The sequence below is a fragment of the Taudactylus pleione genome, unplaced genomic scaffold, assembly GCF_031769625.1.
Source record: "Taudactylus pleione unplaced genomic scaffold, aTauple2 ptg000054l, whole genome shotgun sequence".
NCBI lineage: Eukaryota > Metazoa > Chordata > Amphibia > Anura > Myobatrachidae > Taudactylus > Taudactylus pleione.
This window is the reverse complement of record NW_028284456.1, coordinates 9,988,572-10,006,997: the sequence shown is the minus strand read 5'-3', so window position 1 is coordinate 10,006,997 and position 18,426 is coordinate 9,988,572. Positions and strand designations below refer to the sequence as shown.

At 40.7% G+C, this 18,426-nt stretch overlaps 1 pseudogene; it reads right to left on the bottom strand.

The window, feature by feature from the left end:
* Nucleotides 1–1,628: 1,628 nt before the first annotated feature.
* LOC148535240 (putative tyrosine carboxypeptidase MATCAP2) lies at nucleotides 1,629–16,894 on the bottom strand (annotated as a pseudogene).
* Between the last annotated feature and the right edge of the window lie 1,532 nt (nucleotides 16,895–18,426).

The following is an 18,426-nucleotide window of genomic DNA, read 5'->3' as shown; positions in this document are numbered from 1 at the left end:
GATGATGATGTCATCATCATCTCGCGAGACCATTAGTTCCGCAGCTGTGCGGCAGCCAGGACTAGGAGTTAGTGATGCACAGTCCAGGAGTCCGGCAACCAAGACCCATTCCCCCCTGACATCCGCACCCAAACAAACTGCCGCCCCCCCGCGGCGGAGGTTTCATAAAGGTTTTTGTTTGTTTTTTTATTAAAAGTTAAAAAAAATTAAAAACAGTTACTGTTGTGCTGCGGACCGGGCCCCCTGACATGGCCGGGCCCGGTTAATCAGTACCCGTTCCCCCCCCCTCTCGGCACCCCTGAACACTGGAATGGCCCGTGAAACCCTGCAGTGTAAACAGGTAACCCGGGTTGTCCAATTAAGGTCCCGTTTACAGCATGGGAACTTTCTGGTTTCTCAGCGCTTGGAGATGGTCAACTGTGTTCCAAATCTCGGGTCAGACCCTGGACTTAGGTGGAAAAGCAGTATAATTCTGCTAGCACGGTTGGTGTAATGGTTAGTATTACTGCTTCACATCACTAAAGTCATGAGTTTGTTTCCCACCACAGCCGTATGTGGAGTTTGTATATTCTCCCCATGCTTGCGTGGGTTTCCTGTACATGTGGTAGGAAATATAGATTGTAAGTGCCAATGGGGCAGGGACTGATGTGAATGTGGACATAATCTCTGTAAACTTCTGCGGAATATGTGTATGCTATATAAATAACTGGTTCTATATAATAAATGATCCTACAGAATCTTAGTCTGCAAGTTGCCATACACAGCATCTGCAATGGTGATTATCACAGAATGTAAAGCACATCAGCATTTCTACCAGTCACTGAATGGTCCCTATGTCTTGCTGTACTTCACACCAATCATCAAAGTGACATCCTGCCCACACTATTTCTACACTGTGATTACTGACCATGACATAGGAATTCATTGTTAAAAGTTAACAATCAGTTTACAAAAGTTAGAAAGGAACAAACTCTGCCTTTCTGTTGTGTATATGAATAATATAATTTATTGGCAAGATATTGATTACCAAATGTTGGAAAACAAAACAAATATATCCACATTCTCCTGGTCTGTCACGTCATTGGGGTCCTGTAGATTGGATTGGGACCCCTGGGGTTAGCTATTAGTAGGAGAGTAGACAATCAGTGACAATGGTGTGGTCACATGATCAGCTTCCTCAGCATCTTGTCCGTCAGGCCATTCACTTCCATGATGTGTATTTTAATAATATAATAATTTATTGGCAAGATATTGGTTAACACATGTTGGAAAACAAAATTAATGTATCCACATTCTCCTGGTCTGTGTCACATCACTGGGGTCCTGTAGATTTGGATTGGGACCCCTGTGGTTAGCTGTTAGTAGGAGAGTAGACAATCAGTGACAATGGTTAGGTCACATGATCAGCTTCCTCAGCTTCTTGTCCATCAGGCCATTCACTTCCATGTTGTGTATATGAATAATATAATAATTTATTGGCAAGATATTGATTACCAAATGTTGGAAAACAAAACAAATATATCCACATTCTCCTGGTCTGTCACGTCACTGGGATCCTGTAGATTTGGATTGGGACCCCTGGGGTTAGCTATTAGTAGGAGAGTAGACAATCAGTGACAATGGTGTGGTCACACGATCAGCTTCCTCAGCATCTTGTCCGTCAGGCCATTCACTTCCATGATGTGCTCCAGATGTTAACGTACCGTCCTCGGTCTGTGAGGAACAGAGGAATTCTGGAAGTGTGACAGACGGCAAATCGCTTCAGCCGAGTTATATCTTCATAAGACACCTTGGAGAAGAATCACAATATTGTAGTTAGATAAGCGTACAGTAATGGTGCGTACACACTGGGCGATTAAAGAGAACGACTGAACGATAACGATATCGTTATCGTTCAGTCATCCACTTTATCGTCCATTTTTAACACAAAAACGATGAACGATAACTACGACAATCGTTCCCGCGGGTCGTTCGTCATCATCGTTCATCGGGTTAACATACAGGCCAACCTGACGATGTCGTCAGGTTGCTGCATGTTGGGGAAGGGGGGAGAAAGCCGGGTGCTGAACGATATCATTAATGATATCATTCAGCGGGTGTGCTCAATATCATGAACGACATTGAGCACACCCTGCCGGGGACACACTAGACGATATCGCTCAGGGAGCATATCATCTAGTGTGTACGCACCATTAGACTTCATATGTAGTGACTAGAAAATAATCACTTACTTTGGCATTTTTCACATTTTAGTTTCTTACATCATGAAATAGAAATGTATGTACTCTGTGATTCTTTTCACTAAACCACAAAAAAATACTCTGTAATGTAAAAACTCTCCTCTAACACACTTTAATTACAAATGAGACAGATAATACATAAATATTCATCCTCTCTATCAGTACTTGGTGCCAACGCTTTTAGCTGTAATTACAGATGTGAGTCTATATAGACCTGCTTTGCACAAGGTGGTGAAAGCTTTTCTTTTGCCAATGAACATGTTAAAAAGTTAAAAATATTAAGACCAGCGAAGGATTGACCATATGCTAAGGTGGGAGTTTCTCAGTGGGTCGGTGACACCCACTGTTCCAAATAGCCACCCTGCGTGTGTCAAAGGCACATGCATCAGAAAAGGGGGCATGGCCTCATGGAAAAGGGTGTGGTCTCACTGCATGCCCCTGATTTTACCACTCTGGGGGAGTGCCCAGCACTCCTGGGAGTGCCACGATGCCCCCAGAGACTCTCCCTGCACTGCCGGCTCCTCCTAAGTGATCAGCGCCCAGTTCCAAGTCAATGAGTAGAAGCCGGCATTTTGGTATCACCCCATTGGTGGTACACACCCCCAAGCACCCCCCTAGTGATGCCACTGCATGGGGAAGATTGTTACCAAATATTTAAGAAGGACAGTTGCGGTACCAGTAATACTGACCAGGACCTTCATTAAGGATGTGTGAGCAGTGCCGCCACTCATTACACAAGTACACCATCACTGACCTGTTGGCACTTGCATTTGGCTTATAGGGTTTCCTGGAGAGGCACCCTGCAGCCAGGAGATCCACCTGAGTGAAGCCCGCACTTCTCTAGGATGCGCCCAGCTGTCAGTTTCTTGGTCCTAATTTACATCTGTGGGGTACGAGGCCAGACCAGGGTGCATTATTGTTCTGCTAGGGTGCTGGTGCTGACTGCCCTGTGCTGTCACCATGTACAGATAGAATGTCATTTGATTCCTGTGGGTTGGGTATGAGTGTTAGACAATTAAAATGTTGACACTCAGAACGGGGAAAGTTTCATTTTGAAACTGTAATTCTGACCTGTTAATAATATGATTTAAAGCATTCTAACAGTGATGGCTTTACTATCTAAAATATGATGATAACGCATCATGTTTGACATACAGTACACTAACATTTGACAATATCAGTTGCTTTACTTGAAACATTTTTAAATGTTTTAATTTAATTTAATTGGGGAAGAGTAGCTACAAGCATAAAAATGGCTGCACTAACATAACAGTAAACCAGTAAAAATAGAGACTTTCATGCATAACGCTATCAGCACACTATATCCTATAGGCAGGGGCAGAACTATGGGAGACAATGGAGGCACCTGCTGCCGAGCACCAGCACTGAAGGGGCACCTCCTCCATTGTCCAATCACCCCGCTTAGGGCTGTAACTATATACCTGGAGTGCACCATCATGGCCGCCAAATACATGGCACCCCTTCCCGGCACCTGAGAAGCCACCTTACACTAGTGGAGAGCTCCATGTCAGACCATCAGCTTTCGTCTATCTATAGCCTGTCTGCATGCGAATTGCTACATTACACGGTCAGAGGTTGTGATGGGGGAGGAGCCCCAAATTATAACTAGCCTCCAGGAGTCTGGGATTTACGCCTCTGACTATAGGCATCTCCTTCTACAGCAAGACATGGAGTACCATTCTGCAGCTTGTTACTGAGCAGCTACAGCTCCTGTCCAATACGATGCAGTCAGACAATACTGCTCCCTCTATACAGTATCAGGGACAGACATCCTCCTACCTTGTTACAGTGATGGTGCATTGTGTTACTAGGTGAGCAGTGTATGTATATAAATTATACACAATGATCATGACTGTATCACTTTCCTATTATTTCATTACTGAAAGACATACTGATATAATATATACCTTGCCCATGCATGTTAGCAGGCAGAAATCTATGGTGTCTTTGTGCCTTAGAAGATGTAGAATCCCATCCAGGTACATCTGATCTTTATTAAAGCAACCTGTGAGGATAAAAAGAAACATTAATATACAAATGACCTCAGCACTGATACTAGATATCTGTAGCCTAAAATATCATTAGAAAACCTGTGTAAACAACATAAACATATAGGGATGTCTCCTTGCTCAACTAGCCTCAATACGCCATGCAGCGCGATATACCTGGCGTGAGTGAGCCACCAGATCCCAGGCAACTCTGCTAGCATTGGGCGTCTTTTTTGCCAAAGATACGTCTAGGTCGCAATGTGATGTGAATAGGACACACCAGGAGACTGTGCTGATTAGTTTGATATGTGACACTTGTATATCTGTGTGCATTATAGTTCACATGCTGATTGAGAGACTCAGTCGCACACAGATATACAAGTGTCACATATCAAACTAATCAGCACAGTCTCCTGGTGCGTACGAGTCACATCACATTGCACCTGGCGCTAGCAGTCACGCGGGACAGGCACATCGACAGGGGCTGTTTGGCACAACTGCAGCAAAGACGAGTAAGGAGTCATGACACACCTGTATAGATTTTTTCACATTAGTTATTATCCTTTTTTACACAGAGGGAAAAGCACAATATGGTATCACCATCTCCGTTGTCCTATAGTAGCCTATGGACTAGTAATTTGTACATTTTTATGGAGAGGGAGCAAGTGGCACCCCCCAGTGATGTATGCACAGTGTGTTCTGGTGACCCGAGCTGTGAGATAGCGTTACGCTATCACACTACTTCCAGCTCTTTGCCAGGATGAGCTCTTATCAGAGCCTGTCTCCTGGAGAGATTGTTAGTAAATTTGTGTGATAATATTTATTTACACTTTGTGAATTTCCGTGAAAAATATTCATCACATACGCGTAAATGTGGATTGTGCTAAATATGCCCCTAAACGCATTGATAGCTCCCAATATTAAAATCTATTAATTATATATGCAACTGTGTGTGAGTTTTATGATCCTTATGCAATTGTGTGGGAATTTATAACCTTCTTATTGTAATATGGTGTTGTTATATTCCAAAATAAATATATCATTAATAGATTTCATCACTAAAACTGGTCTTACACCAAAGAATCACCCGAAGTCATAAAAAGTCATTAGCACTTCCACCTTACCCCTGTCAGCGATCTCACAGGTAGGAGGGGGGGTGTGGGAACAGAAATTGCTTATAATGTGATGTAATCATTTCAAACGCTGTTATTTTCCTGGAGGTCAATCTGCCATTGAGGAGGATATTGTAGTTATGAATAACAGCATGCATTATTGGATGATTAATAGTGAGTGGGAGATATTAATAAATGGGGATTTTACCAACTTTAAACAGAACAGGTGGTTTTATTCCCACACACTTTATCCCACAAACATCACACTGGTTTAGGTGAGTCCTGAAGGTGGCAGTGACTATACATAAACAATATGAATGTAGTAAAAGGTGTCTGCTAGCTCTAACTTCCCCTGAATGGGTTGAAAATAACCAATTTGATACATGCACTTCTTATAGGGCTCTATTTACTACAATCCGCATTAAAACGCAGATTGCAGTGTGAGATTACCGACTGAATTTGCATTGTGAATTCAGGCAATATCACAGGGATTTATTAAAAATCCCTTGCAGGGACAGAGCTTGTGATAAAGCTCTGTCCCTGCGAATTCCCTCCGCTGCCTTATCACTGTATATTCTGCAAAAATATAGTGATGAGGTGCCGCACATGCGCCGACCGGCCGCTGCTAGCCCCCCGCCCCATGATCGCTACCACACACTGCCTCGCCCCCCCTCCTTAATTTCACTTACCTCTGGTGATCGGTGCTCCGCTAATCACAAGGGCTGTCTCCGGGCTCTGCTATGCATGTTAGAGCAGAGCAGGAGTCCAGTAACTGGGGGAGACCCTGGACAATGCCACCTCCAGGTGGTGTTATTATCAAAGGGTTCCCCCAGTATTTTTTCATAATATATTTTTAGTAAATCTCAGGCAGATCGCATTTCCCATTACAATTATGGGAAATGCGATCTGCTTACTAAAAATATGCAATAATTAGGGCTTGGAGTAGAATTTACGAATTCTATTCCAATTGCCCTTTAGTAAATGTAGATGAAACTAAAATAATGTGAAAAGGGTATGAAAACATCCTTTTTCACTTTATTTTATTAAATAAAATGTTAATAAATAGAGCCCATAGTCAGCTTTAAAAAGTGGATGTTTAATATAGAATTCAATAGCAATAACTGCTTGCCCAGTCAGTGTCTGGCTAGAACACAGTTACAATATGCTGACAGCTCCATAGCATTAAGGCCAGTAACACATCAGAACAACATGTGTCCCAGCCGACCCGATGCCCGATCGAAGGATATATAGTGACCATAGTACAAGCAAATATAGCAGCAAAATACACGCTTGTAGCATGTGATCCACACTAGGGAGTATTATTGCATGCTGTAACTTCTATATATTCAGCTACAACGTATTTAACCAACACCACTGTAGCTACATCCATATCACTAAGAAGTTTACTGAGCACATTCCCTTCTACTCTCATAGGGGTATATATCAAAGCACAACGAAATATGCTGCACTATATAAGAAATTGTTAATAAATAAATAGATAATTACAAATATTTACTAATCGGTGGGTTTTCAAAATGGCAGATCTTTGGTTTTGTCTGTGGAATTTAAAAGTGGAAATAATATTTAATGCAAAATCGTCTTTGTTTTGCATTTCATATTGTTGCCATGTTAAATCCTGCCGGCAAAACCAATGAAAGTTGCCTGTTAGAAAATCCGCTGCTTGGTTACGTTACCAGACCATGTTTATGGAATAGGAAGTTCTAAGTTACCTGGCTGGGATGTGTCAGAGCAGCCCCTCTTTGCTCGCATACAGTAATCCCACCTTGTGTTAGGGTCTTCCACAAACTGAGCCACATCCTGGAACAGCTCACAGAATGACATGCGGCTGGCTTGGTAGACTGTATAATAGAGCAGTGCAGCTCTCCACAGGAAAGGGTCTTTGTCACACAAGACACTGTGGATGCTTGCCAGGCCTTCTTCAGTGGGAGTGACGGGCTTTAGATGATATGTGTCACGCCCAGCGTTGTCATACCATGGCTGCTGCCTGTTGTTCACTGACCGGAAATAATGGGTGCTTGCATTCACACAAGAAACAAGTAATATTTATTATTTACTTATTACCAGTTATCTATATAATATAATTAATTCAATAATCTTTAAAATGGAAATTAAACTTGGTACATGGATAAATTCACAAATATATAAATATAGATAGATAGAGAGAGAGAGAGATTTTGTCATGTTATATTTTACAAAAGATGATCATACTAGAAATTAGAACAAAAACAGAAGGTGGCAATGGGGGTGATGATTAAGTATCCAACTCACTGAGAGTTGTAGTGGTGGATACTTGGAAACTACCTGGTCAATTCAGTATTACCCCGGTGCAGGGACAGTTACTCTGAAGAGCAGCTCTCCCAGTGATCTGTAATATTGCTACCAAAGTATCAATGATACTTCTCATTTCTGCATGTGTAACGAGCCCATTAGTGATGATGAATAGGCCCCATAATCATAAAGGAAAGGTAATAATCAAAGACGTATTGTTCAGAAACGGCATAGATCTCTGTATGTATTTATAATCAAGGCAACTGGATTCATGAAATCAGTTAAATATAAATATTATATGAAAACAAAGGGGTGAGACCGCACTAGTAATTGAATTCAAGTGACTCTTTAAAGAGTCACTATAACGCAATGAAAATACCAACATACTAATCATTGAGATAAAATTATCAAATGGTTCTAGGTTGGTGGTGCCTCCCCAAAATTTGTGCTGAACACATATACAAAATTCTTTTGATGTAAGGAGCAAAAAAAGAAAAATACAAATATGTCTTTATGGGGGCACTCTTATACAGAAATTAGAAATGCGATGTATACAGAAATGAAGTGAAAATAAAACTTAACATTTAATAAACTGCTTATTAAGATGAATTCCTATCAAGGGTGAAAGTATATAAATAGGTATCAACCAATAAAAGGTCAACACATCTACATGAATCAAAAAATATCATAGGACATTTCTGAATATATTAAATATCATGCTATATGTAAAGGTGACCTTATAATCGATCTAGAATGACATTAAGTGTACACAAACGGCAAAGTTATTAGAATTATAAACTCTGAAGGAAGAAAAACAAATTGCATATAAAAAACATATAATATATATCTCCTACAGGGATATGATATGAAGTGTACACAAGCGGCAAAATTATTCAAATAATAAACCCTGAAGGAAAAAAAATAAATTCATGTGGAAAACATAATATATATCCTACAGGGATAAATACCCACTCCAAAATCTAATATTGTATGATATTGAACAGCCTCCAATTGTATTCACCTGTGGAAAATGAATGGCAACAATAATGGCTGTTGAACAAAAAGTCTGCCTTAATATAAAGGGTTTCAAAGGTATACAAGTGTGACAAATAATATTAGGCAATCATTGAAAGCCATAATGAGGTAAAAACATATGTTTTATAAATGAACCTCTTTTCCTGAACCCTGTTGTAATTAGACAAAGTATGAAATGTATTTGGAACGATACATTGATATGTGTGTCACATATTGGAGGAAAAAAGTCAGATCCAGGGAGATAAGAAAAGCGACTAGCCAATTCTGCTTTCCCCTGTCTTGGATTCAAACAGGGGATGAGAGAGGGGGAGGCGCTTGCCCTGGAGGAAACAACAGAAGTGCTTCTGCTGTCTGGGGAATCCGCCGTGTCTAACTCCTGTTACAGTTGGGCATTGCAGGAGAAGTCACCGGCTTCCTCCCAGATGAGAGAGCACTATGAGGAAAAGAAAAAGGAAGTACCTTAGTCAAGGTCCCTGTGTGTGGGGGCTGCTGGAGTGGTGAATGAGGATAGTGCTTCTGGCGCAGTGAGGACACGCGTTTCACCGGGAGGCTTGGCCACCTGATCGTCAGTGTTGACTCTAGCTTCCTGCCTTTTACATTGCCTACATCCAATCAAGGAGCTAGGCTTGATATTGACTGCATTGTCATCCAATGATCTGAATGACTCAGACGGCCACTAGCGATAATGCTAGGGGGAAACAGGGGAGTGTCCCGAATCTCTCATTACCATATGTAAACAAAACGGATTCCTGTGAATAAAAGACTATGATTCAATCACATTAAGAAAGAAAGGAATGGGAAAAGGCATCTTAGATTATTATAGTGATGGGTATGATCTCTATAGAGCCTATTAGAATAACAGTCAATCTCAAGCCTAGCTCCTTGATCGGATGTAGGCAATGTAAAAGGCAGGAAGCTAGAGTCAACACTGACGATCAGGTGACCAAGCCTCCCGGCAAAACGCGCATCCTACCTCATTGTGGCTTTCAATGATTGCCTAATATTATTTGTCACACTTGTATACCTTTGAAACCCTTTATATTAAGGGAGACTTTTTGTTCAACAGCCATTATTGTTGCCATTCATTGTCCACAGGTGAATACAATTGGAGGCTGTTCAATATCATACAATATTAGATTTTGGAGTGGGTATTTATCCCTGTAGGATATATATTATGTTTTCCACATGAATTTTGTTTTTTGGTTTTTTTCCTTCAGGGTTTATTATTTGAATAATTTTGCCGCTTGTGTACACTTCATATCATATCCCTGTAGGAGATATATATTATGTTTTTTATATGCAATATGTTTTTCTTCCTTCAGGGTTTATAATTCTAATAACTTTGCCATTTGTGTACACTTAATGTCATTCTAGATCGATTATAAGGTCACCTTTACATATAGCATGATATTTAATATATTCAGAAATGTCCTGTGATATTTTTTGATTCATGTAGATGTGTTGACCTTTTATTGGTTGATACCTATTTATATACTTTCACCCTTGATGGGAATTCATCTTAATAAGCAGTTTATTAAATGTTAAGTTTTATTTTCACTTCATTTCTGTATACATCACATTTCTAATTTCTGTATAAGAGTGCCCCCATAAAGACATATTTGTCTTTTTCTTTTTTTGCTCCTTGCATCAAAAGAATTTTGTATAAATATAAATATTAGCCTGATATGACTTATAGTATTATCATATATCTTCCTAAGGGGCCTATTTATCAAATAATATTTGCAGCATATTCCCCGAAAACAGCCATTTTCAAGGGATACCCGCAAATATTAGGTATCTACTGAATGTACCATAGAGGTACCACAGCAGCTATCTCCGATATGTCTGGAGCATAATTTGGATGCCCTGAGCAGCACTACAGCTGCACTACTGGCCGCAGGGTGATGTTCCAGGCAGCCTACTGGTCAGATGCAGGGGCCATGGGCGATGGTACCACTTGCACACTCATTACAGCCCTTCAGATGGCTGGGGTCATGTAGGGGTGGGCGCGTATGGGCTTTTTACTCACACAATAACAGATGTACATAAGAAAAGCATACTTGTGTCTGTATGTAATGTCAGATGCATCTTGAGATGTAAAATGAAAAAGGCTACTACTAGCGCACACTAAATGAGCCCAGTGAGTCCAGAGAACAGGTTCTATTCCTAATGCAAGTGTCCAAGGCATAAATAACCTCTGTACTTTGGCAGCAAAAACATAACCTGTTAGACCTCTAATATACATAAATGTACTAATAAAAAATTAATTTTTTAAGGTCAATAATAAAATTAGATACATTATCTTTTCCTTATATATTTTACTTACAGTATAAAGCACCAATATATTACATAGCTCTATGGGGACCATTATGAAAATTAATAAAATACAATGAGATAAAACAGAAGGCAAGATGACCCTTCCCAAATGAGCCAATATACTGATAAGGAACCAGAGGTTGGTACAGTGGAAATAAAAGAACAGTGAATGTAAATCAGCAGAAGCCAGTACCTATTTCATGTCTGAGCATCCCTTCCAGCCAGTGTTCCCGTACAGCGGAAACATTAATGGCCATTGTTGCTCGTCCATTTCTCACACTCATACAGGCTCGTGACAGAATATCACTTGTAAGGTCAACAGCGATCTGGAACATGGAGAAGGACACTGTCATCTTATGCGGCAGGAATAAAAGACCGGTAACAGAACAAACTTACACACAATATAGGTTATAAATTAAACTATTTATAATGTGTGGGGCCCTTACTGCATTAAAGACATTTTAAAAAGTCCACAAACCATTGACAGATAATGGACAATAAATAAAAAAACAGTCAGGTGCATAAATATTGGGACATTGACAGAATTTTCATATTTTGGCCTCTATTCACCACCACAATGGCTTTGAAATGAAACAAACAAGATGTGCTTTAACTGCAGACTTTCAGATTTAATTTGAGGGTAATTACATCCAAATCAGGTGAACGGTGTAGGAATTACAACGGTTTCTATATGTGCCTCCCACTTTTTAAGGGGCCAAAAGTAATGGGACTATCAACTCAAAAGCTATTTCATGGACAGGTGTGGGCTATTCCCTTGTTATTTCATTATCAATTAAGCAGGTAAAAGGTCTGGAGTTGATTCTAGGTGTGACATTTGCATTTGGAATCAGTTGCTGTCGACTCTCAATATGAGATCCAAAGAGCTGTCACTATCAGTGAAGCAAGCCATCATTAGGCTGAAAAATCAAAACAAACCCATCAGAGAGATATCAAAAACATTAGGTGTGGCCAAATCAACTGTTTGGAACATTCTTAAAAAGAAAGAACGCACCGGAGAGCTCAGCAACACCAAAAGACCCGGAAGACCACGGAAAATAACTGTGGTGGATGAGAGAAGAATTATTTCCCTGGTGAAGAAAAACCCCTTCACAACAGTTGGCCAAATCAAGAACACTCTCCAGGAGGTAGGTGTATATGTGTCAAAGTCAACAATCAAGAGAAGACTTCACAAGAGTGAATATAGAGGGTTCACCACAAGATGTAAACCATTGGTTGAGCCACAAAAACAGGAAGACCAGATTAGAGTTTGCCAAACAACATTTAAAAAAGCCATTACAGTTCTGGGACAACATCCTATGGACAGATGAGACAAAGATCAACTTGTACCAGAGTGATGGGAAGAGAAGAGTATGGAGGAGGAAAGGAACTGCTCATGATCCAAAACATAACACCTCATCAGTGAAGCATGGTGGTGGTAGTGTCATGGCATGGGCATGTATGGCTGCCAGTGGAACTGGTCCCCTTGTATTTATTGATGATGTGACTGCTGACAAAAGCAGCAGAATGAATTCTGAAGTGTTTCGGGCAATATTATATGCTCATATTCAGTCAAATGCTTCAGAACTCATTGGACGGCGCTTCACAGTGCAGATGGACAATGACCCGAAGCATACTGCAAAAGCAACCAAAGAGTTTTTTAAGGCTAAAAAGTGGAATGTTATGCAATGGCCAAGTCAATCCCCTGACCTGAATCCGATTGAGCATGCATTTCATTTGATGAAGACAAAACTGAAGGGAAAATGCCCCAAGAACAAGCAGGAACTGAAGACATTTGCAGTAGAGGCCTGGCAGAGCATCACCAGGGATGAAACCTAGCGTCTGGTGATGTCTATGCGTTCCAGACTTCAGGCTGTAATTGCCTGCAAAGGATTTGCAATAAAGTATTAAAAAGTGAAAGTTAGATTTAGGATTGTTTAGTTTGTCCCATTACTTTTGGCCCCTTAAAAAGTGGGAGGCACATATAGAAACTGTTGTAATTCCTACACCGTTCACCTGATTTGGATGTAATTACCCTCAAATTAAATCTGAAAGTCTGCAGTTAAAGCACATCTTGTTTGTTTCATTTCAAAGCCATTGTGGTGGTGAATAGAGGCCAACATATGAAAATTCTGTCAATGTCCCAATATTTATGCACCTGACTGTATATGTGAATGGTTTCAATATACTGAAATGCAAAGTATATTGCAGGCCAGGATTACACACCGGTGTGGCTCATGCATTATTAGGCAAGTCATTTCTCAGTGTCATCAGTATAAAATAGTGGACTGTTCTGGTTGCCTACAATTATGGCTGGCATGGCTACAAGAAGAGACCTCAGTGGATAAGAGCGGCAGTAAGACCTGGCAGTGCATGTGTGTGAGCTCTGTGCTGCAAACAGCACAGGGTATGATCTACCAACCTGCTGGTGACAATCTAAACAGCTCCAGAGGCCATGGTACTTATTTTTTTTATTTCTTTATTTTAAATAGTCATATACAAGAAGGAACATACATGCCAGGGTGCTTATTGTTATATGTGATGGGCGGTTCTGTGATGTTTTGTGGCACATTTTCCTGATATGCTCTGTGTGCTATCATTCACTTATAGTAGACAGCAGGATTAATGTTAAATCAATATGTAATGGTATTGAGTGATCGCATTAACCCCAAGTTTCAGCATTTCTCTCCTAATTGTAAATTCACCATCTATGAACATGTGTCATCATTCAACAGTTTGATAATATACATTTAACCATCTAAGGCCCCTATCACCCACTGGAGCAACAAAAGAAACCATGGTTTCTAGCACTATTAACCAGGTGTCAGTTGAGTGACTTTCTTCATTCCAGGCAATGGTAGATCAGTTCTTTGGTGCATAAATGCTGTACTGGTCACACATGTTGTAGGCCAGCACCCACGTAAAGGTGGGTATCCACTGACCGATTAAACAGAGCGATTGAACGATAACGACATAATTGTCGTTCAATCGTTTGTTAATCGGGCACTAATCGGGCAGCTTAATATCAAAAACGATCAGTGATGCGTACTCCCACTGGTCGTTTTTGACATCTATCATCGCCCGAACATGCTGGTTAATCTGCCGATAACAACATATTGGCCATGTTCAGGGATGAGGGAGGGTGCCTACACTGAATGACTGATCGTTCAGTGTAGGCACAGCACAGACTGTGAAGCGACTGCATGATTACAATGTCGTACTCGTGCAGTCTTTTCACAGTCTGCTAGTGGATGTGCCTCTTACGTGTTTCCATTTTTGCGAGAGCCTATGAAAGTTATGAACGGTTGCTGTTTTATTGTTTCTGTGCAGTGTACAGAATGCTGTGCAACATGTACAGTATGCAGGGTACAGAATGCTGTGTAACATGTACAGTATGCAGAGTACAGGATGCTATGTAACATGTACAGTATGCAGTGTACAGGATGCTGTGTAACATGTACATTATGCAGAGTACAGGGTGCTATGTAACATGTACAGTATGTAGTGTACAGAATGCTGTGCAACATGTACAGTATGCAGGGTACAGAATGCTGTGTAACATGTACAGTATGCAGAGTACAGGATGCTATGTAACATGTACAGTATGCAGAGTACAGGATGCTGTGTAACATGTACATTATGCAGAGTACAGGATGCTATGTAACATGTACAGTATGCAGTGTACAGAATGCTGTGTAACATGTACAGTATGCAGAGTACAGAATGCTGTGTAACGTACAGTATGCAGAGTACAGAATGCTGAGTAACAAGTACAGTATGCAGAGTACAGAATGCTGTGTAACATGTACAGTATGCAGAGTACAGAATGCTGTGTAACAAGTACAGTATGCAGAGTACAGAATGCTGTGTAACATGTATAGTATGCAGAGTACAGAATGCTGAGTAACATGTACAGTATGCAGAGTACAGAATGCTGTGTAACAAGTACAGTATGCAGAGTACAGGATGCTGTGCAACATGTACAGTATGCAGAGTACAGAATGCTGTGTAACATGTATAGTATGCAGAGTACAGAATGCTGAGTAACATGTACAGTATGCAGAGTACAGAATGCTGAGTAACATGTACAGTATGCAGAGTACAGAATGCTGTGTAACATGTACAGTATGCAGAGTACAGGATGCGGTACCCCAATCACATGAGCAGGAACGGTATATTAGCTGTAAAAAAAAAATATCTGTAGTGACCTGTATGGGCTATTCTGACCTACCCTGAGACATTGTAATATAAGTAGTAAACAATTATATGTATCAAAAATAGCAAAAAAAACTTCATACACTCCTTTCTAGTCATTAAACTAGAAATAATTTGTATGTGGTTTCAAATTATATGGCCAAAATAAGGGAAAACATTTAGGATCATATTTGTAGAGGTGAGATATTTGCTTGAAAATAATTGTGACCAAAATCATGATAATGTATATTATCATATTTACTTTTTATAATCCTAACAAATAAGATATAATAAAGTGTCATTAAAAAAAGCAATATACAATTTACTCTAACAAAAAAAAAAAGAGATTGTCTTTTAACTAGCACATAGCAAAAAATCTAAAATGTGTCTTATATGAATGCTACAGAATAGCCAGATCATTAGGGGGTAAAGAACAAATGCTTTAGGCCACTTACCTCACCCAGGCAGCGTTCTCTCTCCATGTAGCTCTGAATTTGGCGCAGTACCTGTCTCTTTGGCAGCATCCGGCCTCCTGTTACTTTCTCAAAGTTTTCATAACTGCCAAATTTCATAAGGACGCGCTGCATTATGCCAACAGCCTGTACAAGAAGACAAAGACACAACAATATATATTTTTATATATTAAGAAACTATAAAACATGGACATTTGTAAGATTTTAATATTTCATTATAGAGAGCTAAAATATAAGTCCATCAAGAAATAATGGAAGGCTACTTTATCCCGATGACATATAAGCACCCAGGTGATGGACAAGGTCTAGGATATCCAGATTACATATAAGAAGAAGGAGAGGAGTATGGGCCTGATTCAGAGCCGGACGCAATTAGCGCTCGCTCGTCCAGAAAATAGGGGTGGCCATTCAAATGAACCCTTCGCTCTTTGCGGTCTGTTCACGCCTCTAGGTCTGAACAAGCGAACAAAACTTGCGGTCGTTTTTTGGATAAATACGCCCCCTGGCCGCTCGCATCCTACGTCATGTCCGCTATTTATTAGATTAATAGAGTACATCGACCAGTGTTATGGTGACACAGAGCATGGCGGGGAGCTCAGTGTGGAGCAAAGAGACACTACTGCAGTCATACCAGGGATAACTTCACAATGTACTGAAGTCTGCAAAGACACTATTAGTGGCAAATCTTGCCCCAAAATCTGTTTAGTCAGAGTCTACCCTAACGGCCAACCAGAGAAAGCCGTCAAACTTTATGCAATCCTAGATGATCAAAGTAACAAGTCTCTAGCCAGATCAACCTTCTTTGAGACCTTTAATATCAAAGGACCCAGCACTCCATACTCCTTAAGGACTTGTGCAGGGAGTTTTGAGACAATGGGGAGGAGAGCAATCAGCTATCAAGTCGAGTCCATAGATGGAAAGACGTGCCTTCCCTTACCCACTATCACTGAATGCAATGAGATCCCTGATAATAGGTCTGAAATCCCTACACCAGACGCAGCTATCCATCATGCACATTTGAAACATATAGCACATCTGATACCAGAGCTTGACCCACTAGCCCAGATAATTCCACTCATTGGGAGAGATATCTTACGAGTCCACAAAGTCAGAAGTCAGATTAACGGTCCACACAATGCTAGTTATGCTCAAAGATTAGACCCAGGATGGTCATAATAGGAGAAGTATGTCTTGGAAATGTGCATAAACCAGTTACTGTCAACAGCATGCTTACCTGTACTTTAGAAAACGGACGCCCTTCTCTATTTCAACCATGGCACAATCACTTCCTCATAAAGGAACTACCACACTGCACTGTCATAGACTCTACTAGTGACAACCACATCTGTGACAGCTACCAAGAACATTTGGGGTGCACAGTCTTATAAAACAACAAAAAGGGATGACCAAGTCGCAATGTCCATAGAGGACAATCTATTCCTGGAAATAATGAAAAAGGGACTAGTCAAAGATGATGCCAACAGCTGGGTTGCACCTCTACCCTTTAAAACACACAGACGGCGCCTACCTAACAATAGAGAACAAGTATTTAAATGCTTCTCTTCACTAAAACGCAACTTCCACAGGAAGCCAGAAATGAAAGATCACTTCTTCTCTTTCATGGACAAAATATTTTGAGAACGGTCATGCTGAGATAGCTCCCATTCTTAAGGACACAGATGAATGCTGGTACTTATCAATGTTTGGAGTATACCACCCAAAGAAACCAGATCAGATCAGAGTCTTGTTTGATTCCAGTGCCAAGTTCAAAGGCATCTCCTTAAATGATGTTCCCCTGACAGGACCAGACCTTAACAACAAACTCCTTGGAGTACTCATACGTTTCCGTAAGGACTCTATTGCCTTCACAGCTGACATTCAACAAATGTTTCATTGCTTCCTCGTGAGGGAAAGTGACAGGAATTTCCTAAGATTCATTTCAGAGCCAACGACCCCTCTAAAGATATTGTAGAGTACCGCATGAGAGTACACATCTTTGGTAACAGCCTTTCCCCTGCAGTTGCCATCTAGGGACTCAGACGTTCAACTCAAGAGGGTGAGCTAGAGTATGGTTCTGATGTTAGACAACTTGTGGAAAAAGATTTCTATGTAGATGACTGTTTAAAATCTATGCCAACGGATGAGACAGCAATCAGTCTCCTCAAGAGAGCTCAGGAAATGCTTGCCTGCTCTAATCTTAGGCTTCACAAAATAGCTTCCAACAGCAAAAGAGTGATGGAAGCCTTCCCTTTTCAAGATCATACCAGTGACTTAAGGGATTTAGATTTAGGAACTGATTCTCCACCAGCTCAACGTAGCCTTGGACTCTTATGGGACTTAAAATCGGACTCCTTTACCTTCCAAGTGAACAGTAAGGAAAGACCCTACACCCGCAGAGGTGTCTTGTCTGTTATAAACAGCTTGTATGACCCCTTAGGATTTGCTGCTCCTGTCACTATCCAAGGTAAAGCCTTGCTCAGAGACCTAACCTGCGAGTCATCTGACTGGGACGTGCCACTGTCTCCTCAGAAAAGAATTTGTGGGAGGAGTGGAAAAGTTCTCTGTCCACCTTAACCAACCTTTATATTACACATTCATATTCTCCTGTGCCTTCTACAGAAAACCAGAGGCTATGTGCATTTTCTGATGCTTCAATCCAAGCAATTGCCACTGTTGCATATCTTAAAACTGTGGATATTAGAGGCAAGTGTCATTTTGGGTTTGTCATGGGCAAAGCGAAGTTAGCACCACTTCCAGAGCA